General features: G+C 48.2%; 1 long non-coding RNA gene across 1 annotated transcript; it reads left to right on the forward strand.

The window, feature by feature from the left end:
• Window positions 1–1,780: 1,780 nt before the first annotated feature.
• Window positions 1,781–4,735, forward strand: LOC119402996 (uncharacterized). The gene is made up of 2 exons (XR_005186056.2): window positions 1,781–1,839; window positions 4,500–4,735. It is a non-coding gene; the product is annotated as an uncharacterized LOC119402996 (long non-coding RNA).
• The last annotated feature ends 7,260 nt before the right edge of the window (window positions 4,736–11,995 follow it).

Genomic DNA, 11,995 nt, shown 5'->3' on the forward strand with positions numbered 1-11,995 from the left:
GGCTTCATTAAACGCTCCGTTTCGTTATCTCCGAGTAACATCCGAAAACTTGCCTATGAGGTATACGTCAGACCTAAACTCGATTATGCCTGTGCTATATGGAGTCCACATCAAAACTACTTAATTGAATTATTAGAAAGCGTCCAGAATAGGACCGCTCGCTTCATCAGTTCTGAGTATAATAGTTGGGTCAGCATTAGTGACACCAAATCATCCATCGGTTCGGACTCCTTAGACCAACGAAGAAAGACACTGCGTCTGACACTGTTTCACAAACTGTATCACAATCGCCGTGATCTTCGAACCTCCACTTTAAAAGCGTCTGTGCAAACATCACGTCGACTTTTCAATTCCATGAGTGTGCAGCGTATAACTAGCTCTACAGCCGCATTCAATAGGTCTTTCTTCACTTTGGCCATAGAAGAATGGAACTCGCTTCCCGAATCAATAGTACATCAACGTGACAATGCGAAATTCAGACAGTTAGTATCAGCCCACTTAGCAAAATGAATTTGACCGACAGCAGACACCTGTACTCCACCGACTCACACAAGATAGTGGAAGCTTACTGCGAAGCTGCTGCTTTTTCCAAGCGTATATTAAATATTTTGTACTGTACCTTTTTATTCTTTATTCTTTCGTAAATATTGTACCTCTAAAGTTATATAATATCACTGTCCTCGACTCCGTAACAATGTATAACGAAACCATTCCTTATTGTAGATTCTGCTTACAAAACCAGTCCATCTTTCATTTTGTAAACACGTACTATGATGTTTGTTTTGTTTATTTGTTTGTTCTTAGTCTTCTTTTTTTTCTCTGTTTTGTCCGTGTCAAACCACAATGCAAATACTTTGCAAGCGCATGCGGAAACGCGTAGCATGTGTCATTTTTGTTTTTGTTTACGGTTTTGTAGCAGTGCACAGAGCTAACATGCCTTTTTCCTTTGTAAATGTGACCTTGTATGCATATTTCGATACCCCCCCCCCTTATGTAATGCCCAACACAGGGCCCTTAAGGGATGATAAATGATGATGATGATGATAGGACACGGGACGAAGCGCCACTAACAACTGTTGTCAGTGGCGCTTCGTCCCGTGTCCTATCTTGTGTATGTCCTCCTTTGCGCCTTTAAAATCAATTATGTTCCCATGTAAATTCTCCGATGACTGTCGAGAGGCGCTGGACGAAACTGCGTGGCCACAGCCCAACGTGTGCGATGTAGTAAGCATACGCGCACGCCTGCGTCTTCACCACACCTGCCCTCGCAGCGAGTAACAGCTTGTATTCCGAAGTCCTGTTTATCACTTTCCTCGTTATGACTATTGCGCCTTTACATGTTCTATTTGCGATGCACCGATCTTCAAAGATCACTCCGGGAACTCTGACCACGTCCACGAATTGAACTCCACCTGGGAGGTCATCGGCGAAGGCTCCAAAGCGCCTCGCCTTGCTTTTGTCGGTATTCAAGTACGCACCAAAGAGAGCGGAGCATAGAGTAACATAGTAAACATAAAGAGTGGTCAACGGCCGCCTTCCGCGGCCCAGGCACGTAGGGTTCATGCCGCCTGATAGGTGGCGTAACCACAAAATCTGAACTAGAAACAATCGATCACTGTGCTGCTATTAAATAACTTATGCGTTAAAAGCAATCTTTTAAAATGCTTAGTTAGTGGAATAGTTCTTCGTACTTTAAAACGGCGGTTGCCATCACTACGGCGCATCCGCACGCATCATTGTTAGGCCTGACCATACCTGGATCACCTGCACCACCGCGACGCCGTTCTCCTCACTCTCCAGCTTCAGCGGTGCCCACGTTTACGCATTTGTGAAGAAAAGGTAAGCAAAGCGAATTGTTTATATTGCATTATGCTTGTACAGCTTCTCCCTAGGCCACAGATACGGGATGAAAAGCGTATTTTCAAACGCAGTGCTATGCAGTTGAGGGCGTTGAGCACAAGCGTTTCAGAGCGTACGACCGCGTCCCTGTCATACACCGAGCAATCCAAACAATCGACACCTTTCAAACCAAGAAATCAGGTTTTATTGTGGAATAACACGTAAAGCACGCCGAAAACAAGTTTTTCGGTTAGAAATACTCGTTATAACCGCCACCTGCTAACGACAAATAAACATGCTACAATAACTTGGACGCGTCTCCGATGAAGCCATGCCAAATTACTAGCGCTAACATGGTATTGTACTAGAAATTAGCCACCGCTTTTTAATAGAGGAGATAAGCTCGCCTTCAAATCATCAATGCTGCCCAACCTTCTCTCATGAGCCTTTTTTGCACACTGGCTGCGCATACTTACCCAGGCGTGTGTGTAAACAAGCAGGGGAACATGAATGGCATTCCACCTACTGAAAACAATGTCACCCTTCGCTAGCGCGCTTGCGTTCTCCATCGTGAAATCCACCGGGATTCGACACGGCATTCTATCTCTAAATCACAATGTTATCTTTTGTGAAATTGGTGAGGTGTACTTTCATATATACTGAACATAACCATCGCTTTCGGAATTGCAACTCAATGAAAATTCTTAGTTCACGACGGTTACATGCAATGGTTCCGTGCAGGGGCATCAGGCCTGGGAATAAAATGAACTCACAGAAATGTTATCAAATTATTACATTCGCAACAGTTTGCCGATCATGGTGAGTACCCAATTGCTTCGTACGCCTACAATAATCCCAAAGAAAACCGAATAGTCCTACCATTATCTTCACACGCATAACCTCATACACCATGGTGTTCACAAAGCTTACAAGCGGGAATAAAGCTAGTTGAACGTCATAATAAAGAACACTCAATCAGACCACCATTCACAGCCATTCAGTAGAGCAATTACCCTGACGCGACTTGTTTAGATCGTGCAAGAAAGCACAAAGCTGGGAAAACTAACAAAACCTGATTGAATGCAAGATGAATGCAGAATGGAAGTCGCCACCAGAATAAACGAGCAGTTTTGAGATACTGTACTAATAAGAGTAGAGCTAACAATGCCGTGATAACCCCCCCCCCCCCCTGCCCTTCCCCAACTTACACAAAGCTAAATTGCATCCTTCAAATTTTCCTGGATCTTGCGTAGACGCAAGTAACGGTCACGCCTTCCGGAGAGCAAATATTAGACAACCACAGCGCCAGGTCTAGTTTATCACTTGACATGCATTATATACTGCTGGGGAGAACGGGGCATTAGTAAACGTAGAAAATTTCAATCACTAAAATATAGGTAAAGCACGCTGCTAGCATGGGAGCGGTGAAATACGATGTGCCCCGAACATTTTCCCGCCATAACGGCCGCGTAGTCGGAGCAAAAAGAGAAAGAAAACACGCACCGTGATCAAAAAGTCGATCGAATTTCGCCACCCCTCCCCCTTTGTTTTTTTCACCAAGACGCAAGTCTGAATCAGCCGCAGTGGGTGAGTTCAAGTTCGAATACTCACAAGTTGGCTTCCGCGCTTGAATAATCAACGGCGCAACACACCCATTGAAATCACAGAAGACATCTAATATCCCGAGTTACGCGTCCGTCTTCTTTGATTTACTCCACAGAGAGCCGATATGATTTCAAAGCACGGCCCATAATTCTCTTTAAAATAACCACTGCAGGCACCTCCATGTGCGGCCAAAACAAATGAAGGCAGGAACCGAACGTTCAACATGAACGACGCTGCAGCTGCTTGCATACACTTGCAAATACACCTTGCACACAGGAAAAGTGGACGCGGGCATTGCAACAATTCACAGCGCATTTCACAATGTTCTCTCTTGGAAGCAGCACAGAGAAGCGGGCGGTACGCTTCTCAGAAGTAGCCACCGTGTTAGTCGTTTTCTTTTCGCCGGCCCGCGACCACACGAGACACAAAAGACAATGCCGCGCACCACGCTTACTAACAGCTCACACAACCACACAAAAGGGCCGGGCTTGCCGCCACTCGGCTGACTTCAAACCCAGCAGTTCCCAACGGTCACGACGTATGTTGTCATTGGCCGCAGGAGCGTGCGACTTCGTGGCGTGACACGTAACAGCTAATAGAGTGGCATCGTGACCTCCTCCTCTTATTTCCTTCTCTGTGCTGCGTAGGCAAACAAATAGACTGAGGGGAGAGGGGCTTCTAAAACCTCTAAATATTTGAAAGTGGCGATACTCTCCTCTTATCCTGGGGAATACAAACCGAGTCCGTGCTCATTCTCGCTCTCTCCACGATTCTATTTCCGCATTGGCTGCGTGCGCTGCGCACGGCAGGCTTTTTTTTTTTTTTTTTGGCTTCCGCGGACGGGTGACAGCGTTCTATGATGGCCCGCAATTTTTTTAGTTCTTTTGGGTCATATGTGCGTCCTAGTGGTGTTGAAAAATTAGAAAAATGGTGAGAAGAGCACCCAGAATGCTGAACGTAATGTTTCTAAGCAGATTGGTTCCGTCTAAAAGCCGTACGAAAGGAGCAGATTTATGTAAATTAACTGAGTCACACGTACCATCAAAATGCCGCAGGCTCACCTCCACTGAAGCTGGCCGTGGCATCGTGATACAACTCCACTGGGCTCCACCGTTGAATGGGAACAAGCGACGTCAACTTTCTCCGAACGTGCATCATGAAACCTCTACCGAGAAACATGCACGCCGAATTTCACGTCAACCGCCGGAAACTTCGAGTCAAGAACCTACAGCGCAGCTATGACCAAGCAGCAGGAGTCTATTATTTGGACGACGACGCCTACACCGTTAAACATTACTCTGCCCTAGCTGTCGTGGAAAATCAAGGCGGCATTGTTTTTTAAGAATAACAGTCATATTGTTTCTGTTGTTGGTGTTGATTTCTTTCCTGCTTGTTTGATTGTCTCCGTTGATTGTTACGTCAAGAGTCTATTCAATATCATAAATTTTGCAAAATCGTCATTTATGTTTACTCATACGTTGAAATGTTCGTGTTCACAATGAATCCTACGTCGCACAGTTGATCTGCACAATCGTTGCTTCTGTTTTCCGTCACCTGGTTCAGTTAAATGCTAGCGGATACTGCGCACTTTTTTACAGCATGCACAATTCGAGAGTACTGTATTATTTTGTACACAGGAATGGTATTTTTCAATAAACTCATCATAATTCAGTTTCAATGAATATGTACCGTTATGTATGAATTCCTGAAAGTCCCTATAGCATTAGTTCGAAAACATCTGTTTAGCTGATCCGAACTATTTTTATGTACTATCTGAATAAACACGGTGCTTACATAAAATGTGCCTCTTTTTATTTATTTTTTTTACAAAGGGTACACCCTGTTTGCGATAGGCATGCCTGCAGCCTATATCACCTCCAAAAACGAATGGACTCTCACGATTGAAAAAGAAGAAAACACCCGAAATTTGCGCAAAGAACATTGAAACCGAAACTGAAACCGTCGTGGCACGACGGGCACGGACGGAAGAGGAACTTTGTACACAGTTCATGCCGGCCGCTACGAGCGCTAGCAGTCATGTGGGCCGCATGGCTCAATGGGAGTGTCCGCTCTTTACGTTTACTATGTTACTCTATGAGCGGAGTGCTTGTCACAGAACTCCAAAAATATGGTAATACCAAGTTTGTATCTTAGGGATATCGAAATACCATCGGCGTAGTCTGTAACCTTAATTTCCTTGGTGCCTGGCAGAAGCCAGGCGCTCGACTGCGAAGAAGTGTTCGTACGGAGCCAACTCAATATCGAGCGATGCCTGTACGCCTTATGTCGAAACTTCCGTTGCATCTCAAGTATAACACTGCAGTTATTAGCACTTACGTCCCTACATCTCTCAAGGAAAGTCCATATTAGGATAGGAGTGCACCTCATTGCGTGACCGGACTACACTCTTTATACTAATCATCGCAGTGCTTCAGCACAAACTATAAAATAAACAAGAATGATGGCACAATGATATAGGTCACGCTGTGTGAATTGGAGTAATGCGTGCATTGGCTGAAAGAAACTACGGTGCAGCTTGGCTTCATACTGCCAGTTTAACATAACCATCGCGGAAATTACGCAGTTGATGTGGGAAGAGGCTTTGTACATCCCAACTCCTGAGTATCCGCAGAGCCTCGTGGAGCGGGCATGGATTGCATATCAGTCCAACACACGGTGTAAGAATAAGTTAGGTGATGACTCTGCCGCCGGCGCCGCGTCCAGCTTGTGTTCGGTAAAGTCCCTGGATATTTTGGGGAAAGTACCGTCTTTCTTTTAACCGAGCCGCCACGCCGAGCACCCTCCTCTCCCGCCTTCCACCTCCCCGCTTCACGGGCCGTCGCCTGGGAAACGCGCGCGCGTTATCTGCGTGACATAGCATTCTGGATAGGAAAGTGGCGCGAGCCGGGTTATAGGGCCGGCGCCAGCACGGTGGTCTTTTGGGAGAGGAGATAGATACGGTTTGGACACTTTGGAGAGGAGGGTTGGACACTTGGGAGAGGATATGGAGGAGAGTGTCGCTACTTTCTATATATCAAGGGACTTTAGTGTTCGGCGCCTTGGCTGTTTCCTTCTGGCTGCGATAGGTGGCGCTAACAGACGGGGGCTCATTGGGGAAAGGCGCCGATTTGCGCGTAGTAGGTTATTGCTGCGGAGCCTCGCTTGTTTATTACGCTCGATATACGTATGTACATAGATGTGAATAAATTAGTACACTGGGATTCTGCAGTAACGAAATTGATTTTCTAATTGGATATGAAGATTATTTCCGAACAGCGTTCTTGTCATATAAATGTTCCGACAGCAGCAAACGTTGGTCTGGTGAGCGTTCGCATTTTGACGCGACCGCGTTAAAGATCTCGTTTCGCTGAAATCCCGGTGTCGGCGACGTCGGCGTCTCTGGTTCTGAGCAAAAGAGCAGCGTTGACCGCGAGTGAAAATTCGAGGTAGTTGCAATAAGGATAGCAGCTCGAAGGATAGTAGTTCGAAGGCGCTTGCGGTTCGGCCTACCTTGCGGCAGTCTCCTCCGAAGAGCGAAGGCACGCAAGCGATAAGGAAGGCGATAGTGTGCGTGCGTGCTCGTGTGTATGCGCGCGCGTCTGTATTGTGAGTGTATGCTCTCGCGCGCGCGCGTGTGTGTGCGCGCGCGCGCGCATGTGTGCCTGCCTGTGTGTGAGTGCATGTGTGCGTGCGCGTGTGTGCATTTGTGTGCGTGCGCGCGTGTGTGTGCATTTGCGTGCGTGCGTCTGTGTGCATGTGCGTGTATGCATTTGTGTGCGCGCGTGTGTGTATTGCGAGTGTGTGCTCGCACGCGTGTGTGTGAACGTGTGTATGTGTTTGTGTGTGCGTGCATCTGTGCCTGCGTGTGTGTGAGTGCATGTGTGCGTGCGCGTGTGCAAGGGTATGTGGGCGCGCGTGTGTACATTTGTATGCGTGCGTGCGTATTTGTGCGCGCTTTTTTGCATGTGCGTGTGTGCATTTGTGTGCGTGCGTGTGTATGCATTTGTGTGCTACGTGTGCGTGCCTGTGTGTGTGCACACAAATGCACACACGCACATGACAACCTTTTGGCCCCCGTCGCTTCCGAGAAGTCGGCAGTAGAGCCTGCCGTTTTCGCGGAGGTTTCCTGGTTCTTTGCTGCACGGCCAGGTGTTTTGGGCAGCCGTGGAAAATGCTAGGCACAGCATCCGAAGAGAGCGTAGGTTTCTTTCGGGCGTACAACAGGACGTTTCCCTTGTACTCTGCATGATATGTTGCACATATCGCTTCTTCCGGGAAATGCTTCGCGCGCACATGGTCAGTAGGCTCCAAAACTGTCTGCTCTCGGAATCGCCCGTCGCCACTTATCAAAGCGCTCTGGTTCACGCGGAGCCTTGGAAAGCGACACGCGCTCCGTACAAGTCTTACAATTCGGGACTTTTACACCGTGTTCAGGACAAAACATTTTTTGCCCATTTAGAGGCGCAGCCAGCGACAACGCCGCTAAAGGGTACTCAGCATCATACACGGCGTCGAGGTATACGTGCACTCAATCACAATACACGAATCAGCAAAACAAATGCACTGAAAGGGTTCACAGTCACAGGGAACGCGTTTATAAATCACAGAATGCCATGCACACAAAGCTTTCAGGAAGATCTTTGCGCGCGAATTTCAGAATGAGCGCCGCGCGAGCCCCAGAGACCCCATCCTGTAGCGCCATCCCAACGCGCGCCGCGAAAACTACTCGTGGCTCAAGGTCATCGGCGAACACAATCTGCCCGCGCCCTCTCCTCAAGCGGAGCGGCGAGTGTCAGCACCTAACTTATTCTTACACCGTGGTCCAACGTAGTCCCTGACCCGCCCAATCCTTTCTAGCGATTACTACAGTAGACAATCAATTTCTATGATAAGTGATTTAGTCATTCAATAATGCTGATTCAAACCAAACTTTATGTGAATGCTGCATTCCACCAACGTGTGCTGAGCTTGCAGGAACGTTTTACAGCAGAGCTCCAAATAACACACTCAATGGCGTCCTTGTGTGTCATCAAGATTTCACAAAAAAGTGAAATATTCTGACGCCATCGACCGTAGGTAGCCAGAACCGTCCATCCCGAGAAAAACGAGCGCCGAAAAAGGAACAGGCTCTGGCTGGCTCTGGCAGCCCGCGGGTAGCCAGTAGTGAAAAATCGAACAGCACCACGAATTCGACGCCGCGGAGCAAAAAAAAATTCACAGCATATCCACGGGTGAATGATGACGAGCTTGGGCGAAGCTCCTGAAGCAATGATGGTTACACCGTGAAAACTTCAATGGTTTCGCCCAGCAGTAAACAAAGCGATAGCCAAGTACATCATCAAAGACGTGACAAGCACTGTATATATTTATACAAGAAATTATACTAATCGTAAGTGGTAGCTAGACGTGGCTTCCGTTCCCCCTTCATTATAGCGGCTTTATGGTCGGTGAAGTGATGGAGCCGTTATAATGAAGGTCGTAGTGGGATGCTTGCAAAGACGAAGTAGTGGGAAGTTTGCAAAGGATCGGTGATGGGAGATACTGTTCGGGAGATACAGCCGGTTACGCCTGACGCCTGACGCGTGACAAGGTTAGACTAAGAGGAGCTTCGCCCCTAAAAATCCTGCTCCGGGTGGACGAGGGAGCAACGCCATTACTTACACCTTTTAGCATATACAGTGAAACCTCGGTGATACGAATCTCACGGGACCACCAAAAATATTCGTATCATCCGAAATTCGTATCACCAGAAAGCATGGAAAATTAGCATGCGACAAAAGGAAGCTGGCGTACATTTTCATTTATTGTTTTTCATGGCCGCAGCAACGTCAGCAAGAACCCTGAATGATTGTCGGTTTAGTTTTTAGATGTGGGCAATTATACCAGCACTCGTAAATATTCGGCTCGTACTTAATGAACCAGGTGCGTTGTGACCCGCGACAGCAGTAGCCCCTTCCAAATTTTAGTATGTTTTTTTTTGCATAAGACCGGAGTAGTGCAGCAAAAGTAACGAAAGAAGCGCTTTGACGCGATGCATCAAGGCCACAAAATTACAGAACCACGGTCCTGTGCTTTGATTTTGTTATCGGGGAGATGTTGGGGATGTTTTTTGGGAGATTTACGGCCGTGCCCGCACAAGTGCGACCTCAACGGTCGCGCATGTTGACATTGTGAGGCCTGACTCCTTCGCCAAGACCGTCCTCGCCTTCTTTCGGTCTTCGTACACCTTTCATAGAATGTCTTCTCCACGAGGCAGGCACGTGTTAACAGAGCACAACGACAGCAGCCCATGTCGACGCTTTAGAAAAAAAAAAGCATGACGCTAAAGGCCTCTGTAATCTAAACGCGAAGGCACACGAGCACATAAGAGCCTCAGAGATTCGCGCACACAATCACGGAGGCCGTAACGCGTCTCTGAAGGTCTATTCTGACCGTAAGAAAAGTGTTTTTCTTACACCGTGATTCTGACGATTCAGCGGTGCGGCGCGCATGCCCAGGCTTGCGTTCCCGCGCTCGCACGTGCTTGGCGCGTCTTCCGCGACAGCGCGGACAGCACCTCTTCGCACCTGGGCGGTAACGTACGTTCGTATCAAACGTCGCTGGGTAAAAATCGGTTCGCAACAACCGTACTCCATTACACTGCAGGCCAATGGGTCTTGGCCGGGACCAACAAAAAATTCGTATCACCCCGAAAGTCGTATGAGCTGTGATCGTATCACCGAGGTTTCACTGTATAACATGCACACATTTATGCGCTCATCTTGTTAGACGTGATAAAGCTACTCCCGCTTAGCGACCTTAAAAGCGGTGTTCGTAATTCTGTGACAGGCAACTGCTCCAAAGGCTGATTCGCGGCCCTAAAGTGAGGTTTTAGCTGCTTTAGAAGCTGCGCTAAAGTGGTTTCGGTCGATATCATCGCTGGCTACCGTACCTGGACAACCGAGTGGTTACGACGCTCGCTTTCGGACCGTGCGTACCCAGGTTCGAATCCCACTTGGGCAAGTTTCATTCTGTTTATCTCTTCTCCTCCTCTCAACTTCTCTCATTTCTTTCCTGCTCTCCACTTCGCCAAGCAGAGTTTTTGCTTAACGCTCGCCTCCCTCCTCTTTCCTGTCTCATTGCCTCAGCATACGACGTTTTACTAAGCTTTACTCTCTCCAACCCCAGGCTCCAACCTATCCCACCGCTCTCCATCACTCTCCTTTGCGCCTCCGCTCTCTCCTTCTAATGTCTGCGCTTACCCTCGCGCCTGCTCTACTCGGTACTGGGGCTTGCTCAGTTCCTGTGGCACATACTGGCCCGAGCTCCGGAACACGATTTGCATAGGAACGGCTGCTTAAACAGCTACCGTGTAAAAAAATGCCCCCACCTCCCCGAAGGGAATCGTGAGGAAATGCGAATGCATTTCTTTCGCCGAGAGTACACGGCGTAGTAATTTTAATGGCATAAATTAATGACGAGACGATGATTTGTACCGTAACCATTTATTTACACATTCATCAGCACCTGTTTGTGTTGTCATTGTATCTGACGGCCATAATCGCAGCCTTGTGGTCGCCGTTGGCGTTTCACAGCGGCGTCTCGGCACACATTTCCGGATGTTCTTGAGAGGCGCCCAGCCAGCGAACGGTCGAGAGTGAGGCGCGAGCGGGCGGGAGAGTGGGGCGCAGGGAGGAGAGAGAGCGAACGGCGAGAGAAGGAGCGGCGAAGCACTGCACCTACCCTCTCCTACACTCCCTCGCACCACATGCTCCAGTTGCTAGGGGCGAGGATAAGCGCGCGCGCCCGCAGCTGTTGCAATGGGAGAGGGAGTGAGAGCGGAGAGATAACACCTGCCGGCGCGCGGACAACACCGGATGCCTTACATAGCTCGACTAAGAAATGCATTCGCATTTAAAAAAAAACTCTGGGTAGGGGCGAAACATGTAGGGAAGGGTGTTTCAGCTCCACTGACGTGAAATCTGTGGAGGGGCGAAACATACAGTGTGCGCCGCTGTTTCCCACAGCAAAATAACTGCTAATCTCCAATGAGAGACAGAAGAGAGGTTAGACACAGAGACCCGCAGTCCGCTCTTAGTTAACGCGCACGCTGCGAATCTTTATTGTTCAACTACGCACAAGAGAAATCTCCCACCGGCACTACTTTGCAGGTCAAGATCCAGTGCCGGGGAGGCCGGTGAGCGGTTGTGCCGTTGTGCAGCGCGAGCAGTCGGTTTTAAAGACGATAGTCTTTCTTGGGGAACCTAAACGCCTAAATTTTGGTCTGTCTTTCTGTCTGTCTGTCTTTCTGTTTGTCGGCACGTCCCTCGATTCAGCCACCCGGCCAAAGTTGAACCACTTGCTTACCGCCCACCCATCTTGAACTGGTATGGCTGTTCATACTAGTGAACGTTGTCGATCAAAAAGTAAATATTACGCATATCTGAGGCGTAACATCATTAGGTAAGTATTAGGTGGTGTGTTCGTTTAATAGAAAATACATAGATACGCAATTTTAAAGACCTTGATGGTATGCGTTTAACGTTGAGACAGTAACGCTGAAGCGATCAGC

The sequence above is a fragment of the Rhipicephalus sanguineus genome, chromosome 8 (assembly GCF_013339695.2).
Source record: "Rhipicephalus sanguineus isolate Rsan-2018 chromosome 8, BIME_Rsan_1.4, whole genome shotgun sequence".
In the NCBI taxonomy this organism is placed as follows: Eukaryota; Metazoa; Arthropoda; class Arachnida; order Ixodida; family Ixodidae; genus Rhipicephalus; species Rhipicephalus sanguineus.